The 21,092-nt window shown below is 42.1% G+C and overlaps 1 long non-coding RNA gene and 1 pseudogene across 12 annotated transcripts in view; both read right to left on the reverse strand.

The window, feature by feature from the left end:
* LOC145532588 (uncharacterized) overlaps nt 1–21,092 on the reverse strand; it is a 623,961-nt gene that overhangs the window by 546,286 nt on the left and 56,583 nt on the right. The gene's annotated exons all lie outside the window — the stretch shown is intronic.
* On the reverse strand, nt 19,498–19,595 carry LOC145533569 (U6 spliceosomal RNA; annotated as a pseudogene).

The raw sequence follows: 21,092 nt of genomic DNA on the forward strand, positions 1-21,092 counted from the left end.
ACTGAAGTCCAGACAAGGTCTAACAAATATGTAGAGAAGGGACATCTAACTGAATGAATGGCTATGTAAGCCTTCTTTGTGGAAATGATATTTGACAGCTGAGGTTTGAAGAACACAAAAGAACTAAATGGTAACAGAAATCAGGGTTTGGGGTGACTTTCAAGGCAGACAGAAGTCCAGAAGAAGGCACAAAGGAAAAGGATGGGACTTTCAGAGAACTGAAAGTTATTCTGTGTTGTTATAGATTAAATCATCTTAGTGTTATGGAGGATAATCAGAAGAGAGCATTACAGCCTAAAACAATATGGTAGAGTGTCAGGGTAAGAATATCCAGAGTACAGGGATAAATCAGAGAAGGTGAATAGTGAATCACTGCTCACATGTGGCAAAGGACAAAGGCAGAGATAAGAACAAACAAGGAGAGAAATTTTCTATTTTAAGTGAAACAGAAAGGGGGTTATTTTAAAAAGGAGTGAGTGTGTGTTTGTGTGTGTATATGTATGTGTGTTGTAAAACTGGAAGGATGTATCTAAAAATGTCAACAGTGGCTCTATCTGGCTAGTGGGAGTACTAATTATTACTGTTTGCTTATCTGTATTCTTTATTATAAACATTTACCTATTTTTTCTAAAATAACTAACAAAGCTGATATGGTCACGAGGTTTTCTATGTATATGACCCTTCCAAGTGGTGCCAAGTAATAAGTTCTCTTGCATAATATTGCTGGCTTTTTCCAGCAATCAATAACCAAGTCACACAGCCCCAGGTTATATGGGTCCTAGTTCTGTTTTGCTGTGTTTTGTTTTGTGCACCAGGTCTTAGTTGCAGCATGTGGGATCTTTGAACTTTACTGTGGCTGATGGATCTTTGAATTTGCAGCATGCAGACTCTTAGTTGGAGCATGTGGGATCTAGTTCCTTGACTGGGGATAGACCCCAGGCCCTCTGCATTGGGAGCATGGAGTCTTAGCCACTGGACCGCCAGGGAAGTCCCATATGGGTCCTAATTCTACTTCTCCTAAACCCAGCTGTGAACTTTGAAAGCATTTTCAGTGAACATTAGGTGAACACAGTGATACAGGAACTCCCTGGTTCCCACTGGCAGTATTCATCCAGTTGCAAGCTCAGAAAAAAGGTCAAGTTTCCTCATTCATTCTTTCATTCATTCATTCAACACTGTTTACAGAGACAGGCCCTGTCCTAGGTGCTGAGAGTCTAACAGCAAAAGACTCAACCTGGCCTCATATAACTTACTGGAGAAGAGAGCTATGGAAAACCCATGTTTCACAACTACTGTGAAGGCTACATATTATCACACATTCCTGCTAACATTGTGGTCCCATTTCTTTAAATATTGACTTTTATTTATTTGGCTGTACCAGGTCTTCTTTGTGGCATAAGGGATCTTTAGTTGTGGCATGAGAACTCTTAGTTGCAGTATGTGGGATCTAGTTCCCTGACCAGGAAGGGATCCTGGGCCCCCTGCATTAAGAGCTCAGAGTCTTAGTGACTGACCCATCAGGGAAGTCTCTGTGGTCCCATTTTTCTCACTTTGTGTTTCCACAGTTAAGTATACCGGGGTTGCCCAAAATACTCTTTAATATATATGTGAATGATTTTTTTTTTTATTTAAGAAAAATACATGCATACCATGCAATTTATATGCATTCCTCTCCACTTGCATTTTTTACTTAAAAATATATCTTGGAAATGACATGATATCAGTAAATACTTTATTTTGCATATGAGCAAGCATAAATGAATTTCTAAAAGTAAAATGCACATTCAGAATTTTGATAGATATTACTAATTTGCTCTCCATAAACACTGTTCCCATTTACTCTCCCCACCCCACCCTCCACAGGGTGCTGTCCAACATCCTCCTGAATCCAGTATGGTATCAAATGCTTGATCTTTGCCCAACAGAAAGATAAGAAATCATATTTCATTTTAGTTTTCATCTGCATTTCTATTGTGAGTGCAGAATATGCTTGAACAGGATTAAAGAGCCATTTTGCTAAAAGCCTATTTATTGCTACCAAACACAATCTCTTTAAGAGACAAGGACTATAAACTCTCTAGGGGGAAAAAAAAAAGCAACAGCAGGCAGTATAAATCTGTTCTCAACCACTGCTGTGAAGCAACTGACTGTGCTTTCCACCTTATAACCTGAGCATTCAAAAGCTGCTTTCGAGACCACAGCAGAGAAATCAACATGTGAGTGCTTGCTATACACACGCATCAAGCTTTATATACTCTCATTTAATCCTCCTAACGTTCTTAATCCATGAGGCTCTGAGAGGTTAAGTACCTGCTCAAATTCACATAGATTATAAATGGCAGAGGAGAAACTGAACCCAGATCTAAATTCCAACATCCATACTTTACACACTACACCACACGGCCTCCTGCTATGTTGAGATGTTTGAAGCCCATGGGCCTGCATCCTGAGATTCATATGCTAAGAGGCTGTCTTCTGATTTTAATCAAGACCTTGTAAGCAGAAATATACTATAGTATTACCTAGCTGTGGAGTCCCAATAAAGGTCTTGATAATATTTCTCATGATCCCAGCTTCCCTCAAGAATTTGTTGTTCAGTTGCTAAGTTGTGTCAGACTCTACTCTTTGCAACCCCATGGACTGCAGCATGCCAGGCTTCCCTGTCCTTCACTACCTCCTGGAGTTTGCCCAAACTCATGTCCATTGAGTCAGTGATGCCATTCAACCATCTCATCCTCTGTTGCCTCCTTCTTCTGCCCTCAATCCTTCCCAGCATCAGGGTCTTTTCCAATGAGTCGGCTCTTTGCATCAGATGGCCAAAGTACTGGAGCTTCAGCATTAGTCCTTCCAATGAATATTCAGGGTTGATTTCCTTTAGGATTGACTGCTTTGATCTCCGTGCAGCCCCAGGGATGCTCAAGAGTCTTCTCCAGCACCACAATTCGAAAGCATCAATTCTTCCGCCCTCAGCTTTCTTTACAATCCAACTCTCACATCTGTACATGACTACTGGGAAAACCATAGCTTGGACTTAAGATTTGTTGTTGTTGTTCAGCTGGTCAGTTGTGTCTGACTCTTTGCAACCCCATGGACTGCAGCATGCCAGGCTTCCCTGTCCTGCATCATCTTCCGGAGCTTGCTCAAACTCATGTCTATTGAGTTAGCAATGCCGTCCAACCATCTCATCCTCTGTTTCTCTGTTGTCCCTTTCTCCTCCTGCCTTCAATCTTTCCCAGCATCACAGTCTTTTCTAATGAGTCAGCTCTTTGCATCAGGTGGCCAAAGTATTGGAGCTTCAGCTTCAGCATCAGTCCTTCTATAATGAATATTCAGGGCTGATTTTCTTTAGGATTGACTGGTTTGATCTCCGTGTAGTCCAAGGGACTCGAAAGAATCTTCTCCAACACCACAGCTCAAAAGCATCAATTCTTCAGCGCTCAACTTTCTTTATGGTCCAACTCTCACATCTATACGTGACTAATGGAAAAACCATAGCTTTGACTAGATAGACCTTTGTCAGCAAAGTAATGTCTCTGCTTTTTAATATGCTGCCTAGGTTTATCATAGCTTTTCTTCCAAGCATCTTTTAATTTTGTGGCTGCAGTCACCATCTGCAGTGATTTTGGAGCTCAAGAAAATAAAGTCTGTCACTGTTTTCATTGTTTCCCTATCTACTTGCCATAAAGTGATGGGACTGGATGTCATGATCTTAGGTTTTTTATTGAGTTTTAAGCTAGCTTTTTCACTCTCCTCTTTCACCTTCATCATTTAGTTCCTTGCTTTCTGCCATAAAGTTGATGTCATCTGTATATCGGAGGTTATTTACCTGCAACTTAAGACTCGGCATTGAATTAACTTATAGAGTTATTGAAGATATCCAGCCATCAGCACCAGGAATCATGCAAAGATTTAAATATTGTCAATAAGACCCAAAAAGTGGGCTGGAAATTGGTATATATATTGTAAAACTGCACCATTTAGTTCAGCAACGTGGTCCAGAGGATTTTTTTTTAAGTAGCATGACCCATCTTGGGAATTGATACAACAAAACCCACAGTATATTGAGATATACAAATTTGACAACTACAAAGCTCCAGTGATTATTCTAGCCAATGATATTTTATTACTTCACAGAGCTCTTTTTTTAGTATTTACTTTTATTTATTTGGCTGTGCCAGGTCTTAGTTGAGGCACTTGGGATCTTCGATCTTCGTTGCAGCACGTGGGATCTAATTCCCTGACCAGGGATCAAACCCAGGCCCCCTGCATAGGGAGCATGAAGTCTTAGCCACTGGACCACCAGGGAAGTCTCCATATCAGCGTTCTTAACACAAACATGATTCAGAACAATAGGAAGACAGCCTCTTATCCAGAAGCTGGGTAATAGCTGGAGATTAATTCAAGCAAGCCCATCCCCTCCCACAGTCAAGAGTCAGTAAGAAGGAAAGTCTTGAGAGAAAATACCTTTCAAAAAATCCATTTCAGTGTGTTTCCAAGCAATCTGCCCCCACAAGTAATGTTTCTTACAGGAGTGTTACTCAGGGTGTGGTCTTGGGACCATGTATTCCTGGGTCACAAGGAGATAATTATAGAAATCTGGAATAAGCATTTAGAAGCTTTTTAAGGCAATTTGGCAGAGTAGTTTTATGTCTGTTGAATCTAATAATAAAAAAATTGGGGCTTGTAACAAAATTTTATTTAAGCCATTAAAATGAAGAAGTGTTTCAACATGTGACATGTGTTCTTCACAGGACCAGGTCACAATTACTCAGGATAAGGAAGCCCAGGCGTTCCATCACATAATAAAGGATTCTCAAGAGCCCCTCCTTGGCCAGGAGTACATGACATAGGGTGCCTTCATGGGGGATCAGCATAGCTGTGTACCACAATTCAAAAGGTGAAACCATCACCAGGCTCACCATCACACAACTGCTGCAATCCAAAGTTGTATTAAAAGTGTGCAAGGTGGCTTCTTTGGAGAGAAACTTCTACTTACCATTTCAAGAGCGAGTACAGCAAAAACCTCTGAGAAAATACTTGAAGAATTACATCACATACTCCAGAAATGTGTAGCCAAGACATTGGGATTGCCAAATTCCAGGGAGCTGTCAAGAATTCCTAAGGATATGCTAAGTGAAATAAGCCAGACACAAAAGGATAAATATGCGTGATTCCACTTATATGAGGTACCTAAGACTAGGTAAATTCATAGGGATAGAAAAGTGGAATGGTGGTTGCCAGGGATCAGGGGAGTTAATATTTAATGGAGATAGACTTTCTGTTTGGGATGACAAAAAAGTTTTGGAAATGGATGGTGGTGATAACAGCATGACATTGTGAATGTACTTAATACAATTGGATTGTGTACTTCAAAAAGGTTACAATTATGAATTTTTATATATTTTACCATAATAAATAAGATTTCCCAATGTATTTTCTAAGTACTAATTGCTTGTTTTAAAAAAACAGAACAGAATAGCTGTCAATAAAGCAGCCTCTTTCTGAGGCTGGATGGACACCAAATATAAATTAGGTAATTAAAGCATAACGGTCATCCCACTTGGATCCAGTTATCATACTTGAAAACTAGAAATATACCTTTTGCTTGTAGGGAAGGACTAGGGAATAAAAACTATGCTATTTTTAAAAAGCAGTCAGTTCTACCTATAAGGTTTCTATTAAAACCTTAGGATTCTCTGGGTCATTTGACACTCCTAATCCTCCCATCTTATTGAAATCTGCACCCCCTCCCACAACAAGCAAAGTCGTTCTCATTGCCTATTGTCCAATCTGACTCAGCTGATCAGGTTGTCTGGGTAAAACCACCAGCCTTCAAATGCAAACCTGAAAACACCCGGCACATAGCTCAAGAGGGTATCATTACATAAAGATGAATTCCATTTTTCATTTAGGATATATAAGTAAGAGCTCCCTTTGAGAGTCTCCAAACAATTTCTCAACAAATTCTTCCCCATAAATTTCAATGGTTTTATATTCTTCTGGGGCTCTTCTATCCCTCTGGCTCATTGTTAGACTAGATGTTTTGCAAGTACCCATTTGCCAGCATTTCCTTGTCTCTGTATATTTTCTTTTGGCAACTCCATCTGCCCCTCAACTTCGGCAAGCCTAGTCTTTCTCACTGTGATTCTGACCTTTCTTCCCCTATAACCTTAAGCTTTAGACTGCCTGCTGGACAGTTCTGCAATGATGTCCCACAAACACTTCAAACTCAGCCTGATCAAACATGTACCATCTTATCTCCTAAACCTGATCCTGTTTCCATTCTAGACAAGTCTACAAATGCACAACCATTCTGCTCCTACTAACCCAAGCACAGAATCTCCCTGACTTCTATGATTCCCTCTAAGTTTCCCCCCGCCTCTGGGGGAAAACTTCAATCCATCTGGCACATTCCCTGATAAAATCATCCCTTGACCCATCTAAAGTATCAGAAGCCAGAGCGATAGTTGATCATTCTCTGCAAGAACCAGACAGTTTCAAGGATCTGAAATCACTGCAAGCCAGAGGTTAGTGAAAACACTGATACAAGGAGCTGGGAATTTCCCAGAATTCAATAATGGGCACCCAGAACTGGAGACACCCCACTTTTCTGCCAAATCTGAAGTCATTACCCCTATGACTTGTAAGGGGAGTGGCAATCACAATACATACTTCCAGCATTATGAGATGGAAGTCAGTACTAGTATCAGAAAAAAGCTGGAGGAGAGAATTCCCTGGCAGTCCAGGGGTAAGGATTCTGGGCTTTCATTGCTAAGGGCCCGGGTTCAATCCCTGGTCAGGGAACTAACATTTTGGTGCAGCCAAAAAAAAAAAACAGAAAAGAAAGAAAAAGATGGAGGAATTGTAGACTTTCCAAGATAAGAAAAGGGCAGCTATTCAATCTCATCACATATGGCATCATTTACATGCCAAGGACTATACTAGGAAACTAGACATACCGAGAACCAAGCCATGATCTTTCAAGGAATTCCCAGCCCAAAGAAGAGACATAAAATTGCAACACAGAGTGATCTTGCTTCATTAGAGATACACATGGGATATTGGATGGCAGAGAAAAGAACTCTCAACATTGTTGGGAGCTTGTGTGAAATGGCAGAGATTGTAGAAGACTTCACAGAGGGTGCTCCCTCTGAGAGTTGAGCTGGGGTCTAGGATAAAGATAAGGAAAAAGTGCCTAAGTTAGAAGGGTCCTTCCAGGAAGAGAAACCACATGGTCAGAGCTGTGAGGGCAGGAGGAAACATGGGTTCTTAGGAAACATCTAGTGTTACAGCCTGGCTGTGAAGAGCAGTGGCAGGAAATGATGCCAGAGAGGCAACTGGGTCCATGATTACGCCAAACTTTCACACCAAGCTAATCCAGACTCTTGCCCTTCTCCTGCAACCCAAGAAGCAAAAAGTACAAATTGCAAACAATTAGATGTGGATGTGGACTTACACATCATCTCCTCGGTCCGCTCATTTCTTAAGCCAGGAAGGGATTTACAGGCAGAGGATGCAACTTGCTCAGGGCCTTCAGATGTCCTGCACATTACCCCTTCTCATGCAATAAAAACTCCCCACACAGAGTCTCTGCTAAGAGATAATGATGTAAAACAGACTCAGTGACATGTGGGGAGTAAGGATGCAACAAGGCACCTGCTCCAGGGCACTCCTCTTGAAAGCAAGCCTGAAGGAAGAAATCATCATGTTCAGAAAGAATACATTGCATGCAGACTTAATGAGGAAAAATAAACACCTTTCAAAGGCAATCTGAACACTCCCCGTGAGTCATCCAAGCCAGATGTGCCAAACCTCAGAATGCGCTAGCAGCATTTAAGGTCCTAATAGCCTTAACCATCCATAAGATAAACAATTAGCCTTAAACATAATCAAGAACAAATGGTCAAGTAAAAGCATATAACCTCTAATCTGAAAGGGTCATTCTTTTTTGTTTGTATGTTTCAGCAGCAGCAAAGGGAGTTCTTGGTGCTCTGTGAAAGTTTGCAGATGTAAGATACTTAGACTAATTAGATAGAGTTCGGGTACAGTCAAGCATGAACTTTGGATTGGAGCAAGGGTTGAATGACAGCTCATTCACTTAGTAAGGATGACTTTGAGCTGATAAGCCTCTCTAACTTGCTGGGCACACTGCCAGGTACAAAGTAAGCGCTCAGGTCTTCATGGGCTCCCTTTTCACCTGCCATCCCCTGCAGGAGAGTGTTTGCCAAAATAGCCACAATAATCCCCCTTTCTGTGTCTATGTCCCTTCCCACATGAACTCAGGGTTTGCCAGGTGACTTGTTTTGACAGAGGTAACACAAGAAGAAACCTGAAAAGTATTTGTGCATTGGAGTTTTCCCCCTTTTTTCCTGGGATCTTCTAACCACCACCATATGAACAAGCAGGCTTCCCACGTGGCTCAGCGGTAAAGAATCCGCCTGCCAATGCAGAAGATGTAGGAGATGCGGGTTCAATCCCTGTGTGGGGAAGATCCCCTGAAGAAGGAAATGGCAACCCACTCCAGTATTCTTGCCTGGAGAATCCCATGGACAGAGGAGCCTCGTGGGTTACAGTTCACAGGGTCCCAAAAGAGTTAGACATGACCGAAGCAACAGAGCACAGAGATCAAGTCTGGGTCCTGGAAATGGTGAGAGACATGTGGCCAAGTCATCTTATTATCTCAGCTGACAATGAACCGACCACCAAACATGTGGGAATGGCCGTCACAGACCATCCAGCCTCAGCCAGGCCAGCCTCCCTTCAGAAGCCCCACTCAGTCAAACCACGAATCATGAGAAATAACACATGCTGGTGGTCTTACGTCTTTGCTTTGGGCGTGGTTCGGTACACAACAAAAGCTGACAGATGCACCCCATAAATGTTAGGAGCTCCTGGTTTATGATCTTATGCGTCTCCTTACTCAACCTAGGAAATGCATACATTCACATCATGAATGAATTCATTAGTAGTCCTGGTGAATTATAATTATGTACCCTGGCTCTCTAAGGCAATGTACACCTTCTTTGACCCAAAGAAAGAAGTTCTAAGAATAAAGAGTTTGATGACTTCTACAGAAAATCTTACATTCAGAGGGAGGTTCTGATCAAAGGAATGAGAAAAAGACATGAAGGCAAGCGATAGACTTTTTTTTTTTTTTTTTAAGCATTCTCCTTTTATTTATCTTTTTCTTTTGGCCGAGTCTCACAGAATTGAGATCTTAGTTCCCCAACCAGAGATCAAACCCATGCCCCCTGCAGTGGAAGCACAGAGTCTTAACCACTGGACCACCAGGGCAGTCCCAGTAACAGATTCTTGATTAAGGAAAATAGCATCAAACTCTGAAAGTCTCTCTTGCCTATGCAAATTTCATCACACATACATGGAATATTCTAAATCCCTTCCCCAGTAGGGTGATGTCCTGGCAAAGGCATAAACATTAGAGTCACAAGGGTTGAATTCAAGTCCTTCTATGTCCTTGAGTCCCTCTATGTCCACTAGCAAGGCTCATAACTTCTTTCCTCATCCGTAAAATGAGGGAATTGGACCACATTATTTCAAAATCCTATTAAGTTCCATAACTCTATGTCTATTACATATAATTCCTAAACCTGCCTGTGTATCAATGCCACTTGGGAAGCTTTATAAATCCACAGCTCCCAGGCCTCCTTTCCACAGATCTGAAGAGAAATCTAGAATACTCTAGTTTTAGAAAACCCCGAAACGTAGTTCTGATGCAAAGCCCCATTTGGGAGCTGAGCTACCCTACAGAAACTTAATCTGCTATTTCATTTCAAATACCACCTACAGAAACATATTTTCCAATAGGAATATGTCTCCAACTTTGTAAAAATGGTTAAAGGGAATTGAGGGTTTATTTTACATAAAGTCACCTTAGGGGCACTTTGCTGGAACACATCTATTGCTCAAATATGGAAATTATCTACAGAGCTTTTTATTTCAGTATCTTATAGTACCACTATTTTAAGTATGTGATTTGGTATAATCTTGGCAAAAATGCTTTCCATAGAAACTTATCTTAGTTTTTTTAATGGAAATCAGTGAAAAAGTAATTATTTCATGTATAAATATTTACAGCCACTACCCAGGGACATACCTATACAGTACTGCAGGGTAAGATATACCTCTGTGGCACAAACCAGGAGCTGGAAAAAATGTACCATCTATACTGATGAACCTATTTGCAGGGCAGCAAAGGAGACATAGAGAACAGACTTATGGACACAGGGGCTGGTGTGGAGGTAAAAAAGAAAGGGTGGGGCGAACGGAGAGAGTAGCACGGAAACGTATACACTGACATATGTAAAACAGATAATCATTGGTAATGTGCTTTTTGACTCAGAAAACTCAAACTGGGGCTCTGTGACAACCTAGGTGGGGTGGGAGGTGGAAGGGAGGTTCAAGAAGGAGGGGACATATGTGTACCTATGACTGATCCATGTTGAAGTATAGCAGAAACCAACACAATATTGTAATTATCCTACAATTAACCATAAATAAGAGGAAAAAAAAAAGTACCATCTACCCATAGATACACACTGTAGTAGCTTGCCAACCCTCACGCTTTTCTCATTAGCAGAACCTATCCATTTCCAGGCAGCAAATCAGATGAGTCTAGGTCAGTTGTGGACAATCCTAGTATTTGTCTTGTCAAGGCAAATACAAAAAAATCAGTATGATTTTTGCAGCCCTTCTTGCAGCTAGGAACAGCTATGTGATCTAGACTACACAACGAGATTTGAGAGCCAGTGAGTTCGTGGACTTCACAGAAAAATTATTTTGCTCCTCAATAAAAAGATGATCTTTTTTGTCGATCAAATCCCTTCTTCCTTCCTTGAAGGAAGAAGGGGCTACAGCAGCCATATGGTGACCATGAGGCATTAAGGATGAGGCCCCAGTGTCTATACCCAGAGATGACAGAACGGAAAATCAGAAACAGCCTTGATGACATTTGGAAGCCACCAGTCTAAGCATGGGCTTCCCTAGTGGCTCAGTGGTAAAGAATCCTCCTGCCAATGCAGGAGATACAGGTTTGAATCTCTGGGTTGGGAAGATCCCCTGGAGAAGGAAATGGCAACCAACTCCAGTATTCTTGCCTGGGAAATTCCATGGACAGAGGAATGTGGCACACTGCAGTCCATGGTGTCCCAAAGAGTCAGACATGACTTAGTGACTAATAACAACAGTAGCAACTCTAACCACAGAACTCCTAACAGCAGACCTCTTGTGATGTGAGACAACTATCTTTGTTGTTCAAGCCACTGTGAGCCTCAGTTTTGAGTACTTGCAACATATGTCCTAACTCAATCAGTTTCTAGGCAGAATCAAGAATAATCTACAGGAGGCAACTAGGCATATTTGCAGTCGGAATTCCATGCCATCACAGGGTAGGGAAATAGCTGTTACCAAGAAAGAGATATTTCAGTAACTGCTTAAGGTTGGGCAAAAGGTGGGAGGGAAAGGTGAAGGCAGTTGTAGTTTTTGAGGAGAAATCTTGAAAATGAGAGAAAAGAATGAGAAGGTTTCACATTTATCATCTGATACTATATAGCAGGATAGTCTTGACGATGAAAATGTATGAGAATTCTTTTTTCAAAAAAAGAAAAAAATCTAAGTCAAAAAATTGCAGGAGTCATCAGAACCTGTTTTACACATTCAACAACATTCATTACTCCCACTCACTGCCCTTCCTGAAGGCTCTCTCTGTGACCGCGTGTCCTGCCAGTTGCTCTAGCCTAGAAGATGCTTCATCTCAGATCATATCCACTCATTCTGGCACCGAGGCTGGCTCCTGGATACTGGTCCCTTTGACTTCAGTGGTGCTTGCTGCTAGTTAGTCTTTCGAGTCCCTTGGGATTCTGAAAGCTACTTCAGTATAAGTTGTCACATCTGGACCTGGTTTCTGGGAAGTATCAAGAAATGCAAGAGACAGGGACTTCCCTGGTGGTCCAGTGGCTGGGACTCCGTGTTCCCAATGCAGGGGTTTCATCCCTGGCCGGGGAACTAGATCCCACATGCCGCAACTCAGAGTTTGCATGCTACAGCTAAAGACCTTGATTGCCACAACTAAAGACCCGGTGCAGCCAAATAAATAAATAAATAAATAAATATTTTTTAAAAAATAAAAAAAATGCAAGACACATACTATATTCTCTCTCTCTACACTCTCATTCTCTCTAACACTTGAGCAAATTAAAAGAACCTCTTGGTGTACAGTACATTGGCACATCAAAGTCCCCAAAGGAAAATATTTGAATTTCTTCCATCTATTTTCCTCCCTTGTTCTTTATGCTTCTTGATGAGAAGAAAGGCAGAGCTTACATTTTATGTCAACACAAAAGGCCTCCGTTTGTGTGCATTACTTATTAAAGCATTCAGCGATTCAATGTCAAGGTATGTATTATACATACTTTTTTTTCCTAGGCCATTATCAGCTTTCTTACAACACTATTATTCTTCAGCCCAGCTAATGCTTTTGTCAAAGATTTAGCAACAAGCATGGAAAATGTCAAACAGTGGGGAAGAAACCTACCTGTTTCCACAACCACACAAAAAGCACGAGTTGTCTTTTATGGAAAAGCAGCGTAATCCGAATGGCGACGGATGTTTTATCAGGGGACAGAGTAGTGGGATGCTGTATTTGTTTTTCTCAGCACACCAGAGTCCATCTCCTCTCAATAGGTTTCCTTTTTTCTCTTGCCAATATACTTAATAAAATAGGGCCTGTGTTGTTATCACCGCACCCTCTCCTCAGGTGGCATCTGGCTTGGAACACGACAGAAAACAGCCGAGAAAACTCAGTCCTGTTCTGCCTGCAGAGCAGTGTGATAAGATTTAAGGAGCACTAAAAGGCTCCTCTGGAGAAAAATATTTTCCCAACCTGCTTACCGGGGTGCCTGAAATTACAACCCTTCTGCTTTAAGGCACTGAGAGCCTCCATTAAAATGCAAATATGTTAGGTGAGTTATTTTATCAAACTATCACATCTTAGCTTGAATTAGTTTATGGCTTAATTCAAAATCCTGAAGGGATGGGACACAGTTTGGATGAGAGCAAAGATGCTATGGTAGTTTGGGATTTGTAACGTGTTGCCTAGGGAGCAAGCCCGGGTCAGCGGCACAAAGTGGGAGGGCAGAATATAGTCTGAAGGCACCAAAGAGGAGGTCCAGAGTGAACACACACAGGTGAATGCTCTCAACTATCTTCGATGAGCAACAGGCTGGCCCACGTGGTCAAGAAGCTGCCATCCTCAAACTTCAAAAAGATAAACACGAGAGTCACTTTTGTAAAGAAAGGATGTGTGGACAAGGGGGAGCGGGGGTAAAGGGGGATAGGACAGGTCGGGAGACTGGGACTGACATACACGCGCTACCACGTGTGAAAGAGCGAGCTGGTGAGAACCTGCTGGACAGCACAGGGAGCTCAGCGCGGCGCTCTGAGAACCCAGAGGGGTGGGATGAGAGCACTGGCGGGAGGAGGTTCCCGAGGGACGGGATGTATGTGTACATACAGCTGATTCACTCTGTTGTACAGAAACCGACACAATATTATAAAGCAACTATCAGTTCAGTTCAGTAGCTCAGTCGTGTCCGACTCTTTGCGACCCCATGGACTGCAGCAAACCAGGCCTCCCTGTCCATCACCAACTCCCGGAGTTTACTCAAACTCATGTCCATTGAGTCAGTGATGCCATCCAACCATCTCATCCTCTGTCATCCCCTTCTCCTCCCGCCCTCAATCTTTCCCAGCATCAAGGTCTTTTCCAATGAGTCAGTTCTTCACATCAGGTGGCCAGAGTATTGGAGTTTCAGCTTCAACATCAGTCCTTCCAATGAACACTCAGGACTGATTTCCTTTAGGATGGACTGGTTGGATCTCCTTGCAGTCCAAGGGACTCTCAAGAGTCTTCTCCAACACCACAGTTCAAAAGCATCAATTCTTCAACGCTCAGCTTTCTTTATAGCCCCGACTCTCACATCCATACATGACCACTGGAAAAACCATAGCCTTGACTAGATGAACCTTGTCGGCAAAAGCAACTATACCCCAATTCAAAAAAGAAGAAGCGTCAATGTGCATATGGCTTCATTTCTCCCCACTTGGACTGGCATTCTTGGTTGGATTTCCTTATCATTTCTTCCCTGAGTGTGCTCAGGCCTCCTACCTGCTCCCTCCCCAGTGGTTTCAGAGGCTGCGTAAAGCCTATGGCAGACACTCCCTGTGCTTACCAATACTTCCATTTCTCCCTCATCTGGCCCCCTTGAAGCACATCACAGTCATATGACCAACTGTGGTCAATGAAACATAAGCAAAAATGGTATGTGTCACTTCCAGGCAGGAGCATTTCAAAACTGAATCGTGGTTTTCCCATGATCCCTTCTCTTGCCAAGGTGAACTCTGAAGCACAGTGAACTTGAGGAAAGATGCTACAAGGTCAAAGCAGCCAAGAATGGTGGACACAGAGGACAGCTACCTGCTGAGACCTGAAGATGGCTATAATTAAGTAGGAATAAGTTCCTATTGTATAAACCACTGATATTCTGGTGTTATTACTTCAACAAAACCTAGCCTACCCTGGCTGATCCATACTCCACAAATAGCACCTCAGGAAATCTCACCTGACTTTCTCTATTAACATATATTCATTATTCAATAAATATTTATTGAGCACCTACTATTTGCCAGATAATACCATAGGTACTCAGGATTTAGTAGTAACAGTAAAGTTACCAACAGCAAAGGACCAAGTAAAGTCCTTGGACTCATGAAGGTTATATTCTAGTCGAAGAAGATTATAAATAAGTTTGTTAGCAATAGGTTTGGCTGAGCACAGCAGAAAACCCAAATAATACCAACTGAAGCAAATCAGAGGTCTAGTTTCCCTCACGTAAAATAAGACTACATGCTAGGTCACTTCATTCATGTCTGACTCTTTGTGGCCCTATGGACTATACAGCCCTCCAGGCTCCTCGTTCAAAGGATTCTTCCAGCGAGAATGCTGTTGTAAGTTGCCATGCCCTCCTCCAGGGGATCTTCTCGACTCAGGGATCAAACCCACTTCTTATGTCTCCTGCGTTGGCAGATGGGTTCTTTACCACCAGCACCACCTGTCGTGTTGTTATGCTAGTTGCTCAGTTGTGTCTGACTCTTTGTGACCCCATAGACTGTGGCCCACCAGGCTCCGTCCATGGGATTCTCCAGGCAAGAATACTGGAGTGGGTTGCCGTGCCCTCCTCCACGAAAGCTCTCAATTACATGTTATCATTTATCATCTTCCTGCCTTATTTAGGTCAAAACTCACTCTCTCCTAAAACCTCCCCTCCACACCCCAGCCTTCATTTATCTACTTTCTCAAACTCGATTTTTATTTACTATTCATAACATATGATCTGCATCTTACAACAAGCCATTCTGTTCTCTAATTGTTGGTATCACTCAATCTGGCACTTGAATTCACACTAATTACTGTATGCTAATATATAAAATCATGCCTTGTCCTAATTCTTCTTGCATGTGCCTTAACTCTTCTCTCCAACTATATATACTAGGAGACACCCACCCATATGCCAACTTATACTTCTCTCACATCTTCACAGTAGAGAGGGTGGTGCTTGACACACAATAAAGACGCACAAAGTACTAGGCTCCTTTCATCAGGAGAACTTGAGAAATCCTGTGCATTGAGGAACCAAACAGAAGTGGAAACAAGCTTCAGAATTAGAACTGACATATAAATCTCTAGTTAAACCAACTTTTCTTTGGGCAGGACCTATTCTATCCTGGGGAGAATACAGTCACGTATTAGCTTCTAAAAGGTCTCCAAAATATCTTAAGAAATAGTCTGATTTATTCAAGATTAAAAACCCCAATGGTAACCTGATCCTCAGGCCTCCTGGGCTAGCTGAGGTACCTGGCTCTCAAAAGATATGGGCTCCTTTAGATCATTAGCCTAGGGCCTCTCCAGCTAGAGAGAGAAAAACTTTAAGCAGACCTGTGAGCCTGCAAAGAAGTTACCCTGCACTGAACCCACTGTCCGTGGCTTTGGGAGATTCGCTAAGATGAAGAGGGCTTCCCAGGTGGCGCTAGTGGTGAAGAACCCACCTGACAACACAGGAGACCTAGGGAAGATCCCCTGGAGGAGGGCACAGCAACCACTCCAGCATTCTTACCTGCAGAATCCCATGGACAGAGGAGCCTGGCGGGCTACAGTCCAAAGGGTTGCAAAGAGTCAGACACGACTGAAGCAAGTGAGCATGCACACACACCAAGATGAAGAAACAGCCACATGCAGAACCGAACCGTTGGCAACTACTACCATGTAGAGTGGACTGGTCTGCCCGTCAAGCAGCCTCTTGGCACATTCTCTTCATACAGCTAACACTGCTGAGGCGCAGTAGAGACTGGGAGAGACAGCCAGAGTCAGCAGCCAGACCGCCAGAATCCACACCCCAGCTCGGCCGCTCACTCCCTGTGTGGCTTCGAGCTGCTTTACCCCATCTGTGCCTCTGTTTCTTCATCTGGAAAGTGGTACCTATAACAGCCTCTGAGTCTTCTGGTGGTTATAAGGATTAAAAGGTTTTAACTTGTTACAGTGTTCAGAACAATGCCTGGTTGTAAACATTATGCAAGTGTTTGTTAAATATTTTTTAATTGTACTTACTTGTTTATTTATGTGTGTACATATGTATGTGCGTTGAGCATTTCTAGGAAATTTCTAGGAACTGGGGAGACAAAGATGAACAGAACTCAGTCCTTCCTTTTGCAAAACTCAGTTTATTGAATAGATTTAACAGCTCTAGGAGAGAGATTAGCAAAGTGCTGAGAAACATAGAGGAGGGAGTGATTGACTCTTTTGGGGGGGGGGTAACAGGAAAGGCTCCCCAAAGCTGGAATCTGAAACTGAGTACGATTCAAGGCAAACAGAATAGTCCAGACAGAAGTGATGAAAAATGGGAAAAGATGGGGTGGGCTGAGGAGGCAGGAGCCAATCCCAGAGCAAAGACACCTGGGGCCAATCTTATACACCTGGAGGCCCTTCGGGAGTTTACAGCTTGAGTAATGCAGCCAGTTTGTACTTCCAAAACCATCATTTTCACATTAATATGAAGAATGGCCTGGAGCAGGAGGAGAATAGAGAAAGGAACAACAACTGGAAGAAGCCAGAGGAGAAATAATGAAGCCAGAGATGGTGCAGGTGCAATGAGATAAGAGGAAAGAGACAGAAATCTCAGGGCACAGAATTTAGCAGATGTGTGAAGGCCTGTTTGGGATGGGAGAAAGAAGGAAGGCTTAAGGGGTTACTCGCAGCTGGCCAGCTCTGATGCTGGGATGGAGGAGGTCCTATCAACTGAGAGAGGAATGCAGGGGACAGAAGAGATCTGGGGGGAGGAGAACATAATAAAACCCATTTACAAGGATTAGGAGGCATCCATAATGCCCACAGTGTGTGTCTGAGTGTGTGTGTGTTAGTCGTGCAGTCGTGTCCAACTCTATTTCCCCAGGGACTGTAGCCCACCAGGATCCTCTATCCCTGGAATTCTCCAGGCAAGAATACTGTAGTGGGTTGCCATTTCCTCCTCCAATAGGCAGCTAGAAGCCCAGGTCCAGAGTTGAGCAACAAAATCACAAACGGAGATAAAGAGCTGGGTGGGTACCCCTGTACACATGTCCAGGTTAGAATCAAGGCTGTAGGTAGTAAGGTGGCCAAAGGAGAGAGACCTGACTTGGGAAAGAGCCAGGACAGAAGTTGCCTTAACTTTTTAATATGGGCTCAGTGATCAAAAGCAAGAGGAGAGACAGGGAGAATGAGGAAGGGGTATAGAAGCTGAGATTCACGGGACCTTGCAAAGATATGACACGACCCTGGTGCTGACCTCACCTGAACTGGAGAGAAAGTGTCTGTGTGGGTCACTGTCCATTCCTGGGTCCATCGGCCACCCTTCCCTGTTCAGCCTGACCCAGGCAAATTACATTTCTCAGGCTCCTTTGCCAACTAGCTTCTTGTTAATTTCTGGCAAAGAGAGGCACCCAGGAGGAGACTGGGAAGAGGAGGACAGTAAACTTCGGATTGTCCTCTTCCTTTCCTTCTCCACCCCGGACCCCAGCTCTGCCCTCTGTGGCTCTTCAGCAGACCTGTGCTTCTGGCTCCCTCAGATCTGGGAACGTTCCCTCCTATTTCTTTGGTCCCTCCAGCTGTGTGTGGGTGGGGAGGAGCAGCTTGCTGCTGTTGCTCATCTCTGTGTCATCTCACCAGCCCACTTGGCTTTTCAGAGCTTTCAGCACCTCCTAACTAGTTCCTGAATGGAATCCCTCTATTGAAACCACTGGTGCAGGCTCTTTGCTTCTTGCGGATCCCTGATTGATAAACACGTACTGATAATACATCATTTTCTCTCCCTATAACTCATTTCGGGCTTCAGAATCCTATTCAGGCTGGGATTATTCAAATTGATATTAACAAAGCCTTCAATTTAAAAATTACAGGGGAAAGTAATTTCAAAAGAGGCAATAGATGAAGATAAAAGCTGAAATAAATACATTGTAAAACATAAAGCTGTAGAATGATAAATCATTTAGTTCAAATGTTGGTTTTTTGATAAGACTACTAAAATAAACAAACCTCTGACAAATATAATTAAGGGGAACATTTTTAATTAGAAATGAGAAAGGAGACAGGACAAAATACAGAAAATAGATTTTTCTCTCTAAACCCAAAGAGAGTGTTATGCACATTTGTAGGCAAATAAGCTGAAATCTTCCATAAAATGAATAATTTCTAGAAAGATATAGATTACTAAAAATAACTCAAGAAATATAAATCAGAACAGAATAATAAGCAAGGAAGAAATTGAAGAAATTATTTGATAACAACCAAAAAATGCAGCTTGTCCCAATGTTTCCACCAGAACAATTTGCATCCTTTTAAGAAATACATGGTTTCGATATGTACAACATCCAGAATGCAAAAAGTGGTAAGACTACGTTAATGTCCATTAAGCAAGCATGATCTTCTTCCTAAACTCTGATAATAACAAAACACACAGAAAGAAAATTATAAGCACATATCACAATTGACGGTCTTCCCTAGTGGCTCAGTGGTAAAAAATCTGTCTGCCAATGCAAGAGACATGGGTTCAATCCCTGGTTCAAGAAGATCCCCTGGAGAAGTAAATGGCAACCCACTTCAGTATTCTTGCCTGGGAAATCCTATGGACAAAGGAGCCTAGCAGGGCTACGGTCCATGGGGTTGCAGAGTTAGACTGAGCACACAATCACACATCACACGTAAATATGGATATGAAGAGCTTAAACAAAATTCTCTCTATGAAACTTGTTTTACCATAATGCTTTAGAGGGAAAAATATGTTGGGTTTTTTGTTTTTGGTGGGGTTTTTTGGTAACAGTTTCACTGAGATATAATTCTTATGCTATTTGTTGTTGTTGTACAGTCTCTAAGTCGTGTCTAAATCTTTGCCACAAAAAAATATAAAATACTTTATGAATTTATCCTTGCACAGGGGCCACTCTACTCTTCTCTATGTCGTTCCCATTTTAGTAGATGTCCTGCTGAAGAGAGCACAGGATATGATCACTTTATAAGTTATGTTGAAAGAAATTATGAAAGATGGTCACTTTGTACATTATAGAAATAAACAATCATTGGACAGAATAAGTATAACTAAAATCAAAGGGCAAATATCATCTAGAGAAAATCTTTGCAGCAAATATAACAAAGGATTTATGCCTATGCTGTGCTTATTATTATCAATATGCTTGCTTATACATATTGATACCAAAACATGAAGTCCCCAATAAACTAGCAGAGAAGTGGATAAGACAATTCATAAAAACAGAGATACTGCTAGTAAACAAGCATGTGGGACAACATCCCACTTTGCTTGTAATCAAAGAAATGCCCTCTCAAACACTGTGTCTTACACTCATATCCTCAGAGGAACTTCAGAAACTTTCCAGTATTACAACACTGTGGTAAAGCAGTCCCCACACACACTGTGGGTATTCATATAAACTGATATCACCTCTTGGCAATACATATCATGAACCATCTTAAAATTCCATAATACCCCTTTATCCTAAGGAACTTTTAAAGAATAAAAATTAAAACTATATGAGGGACTTCCCTAGGAGTCCAGTGGTTAAGACTCCATGCTTCCAAGGCAGGGGACATGGGTTCCACCCCTGGTCAGGGGACTAAAATCCATGTGCCACGTGACCAAAAAACAAACTATATGAGATACTCACTGCCATGTTACACCTGGCAACCAAAACAAACAAACGAATAAAAGGCCATTTAAATCCAACAGGAAGATTATTAATGAAGGGATACAAATTATTGTTTAAAACTATAATAAAGCCTACAGTTTATCAAGCACCTTCACATACACAACTCCTTTCAGTTCTCTACGATCCCAGGATGTAGCAAGGAATCACTATCCAAGACTCAGAAGCATTAAGTGATTTGCACAAAAATCTCACAAATTTTGTGGCTCTCAAACACCTGCTACCAAATTCCAGACTTTCTCGATGGTAAAGTAGGTAGTTGTGAATATCTGCTCTGAGCCTCAGTTTCCTCATCTAGAAAACAAGACTAATCAGAATACCTAAATAGTGGTTATGAGAATCCAATGAAACTTTTAAGTGGCTGTCAGCTCTTAGCACAGGGTATGGTACACAGCAGCACTCAGTAAATTTTAAGAATAATGATCATACAAAGTTGTATCAATTCAATACACCTTCAGCAATATAAACATGTCTGCAAGTCGATGAGGACCAGAAAGAGGAAGGAATAATGAAAATGTATGCTGCATGAGTACGGCAAGAGCAAAAGAACCCTCTCCCTTTTTGGAATTAATTTGGCTTTAGTACAGTAAGTAGAAATCTGGGGAGAAACAAAATTAGAATATGCAAAATTCTCCTAAAAGGAATTGGCTTCTCGGAGGAGCCTCGTATTAAATCTGGGATCACTGCCTCTGGGATATTTTGAAATAATAAACTCAGCATATGTGCCCCCTGGCGACATCTTGTGTTGTGGGGAACTGGCCAGTGGATGGCGC

This window comes from Giraffa tippelskirchi, chromosome 13, assembly GCF_054371585.1.
Source record: "Giraffa tippelskirchi isolate mGirTip1 chromosome 13, T2T-mGirTip1v1.2.pri, whole genome shotgun sequence".
NCBI lineage: Eukaryota > Metazoa > Chordata > Mammalia > Artiodactyla > Giraffidae > Giraffa > Giraffa tippelskirchi.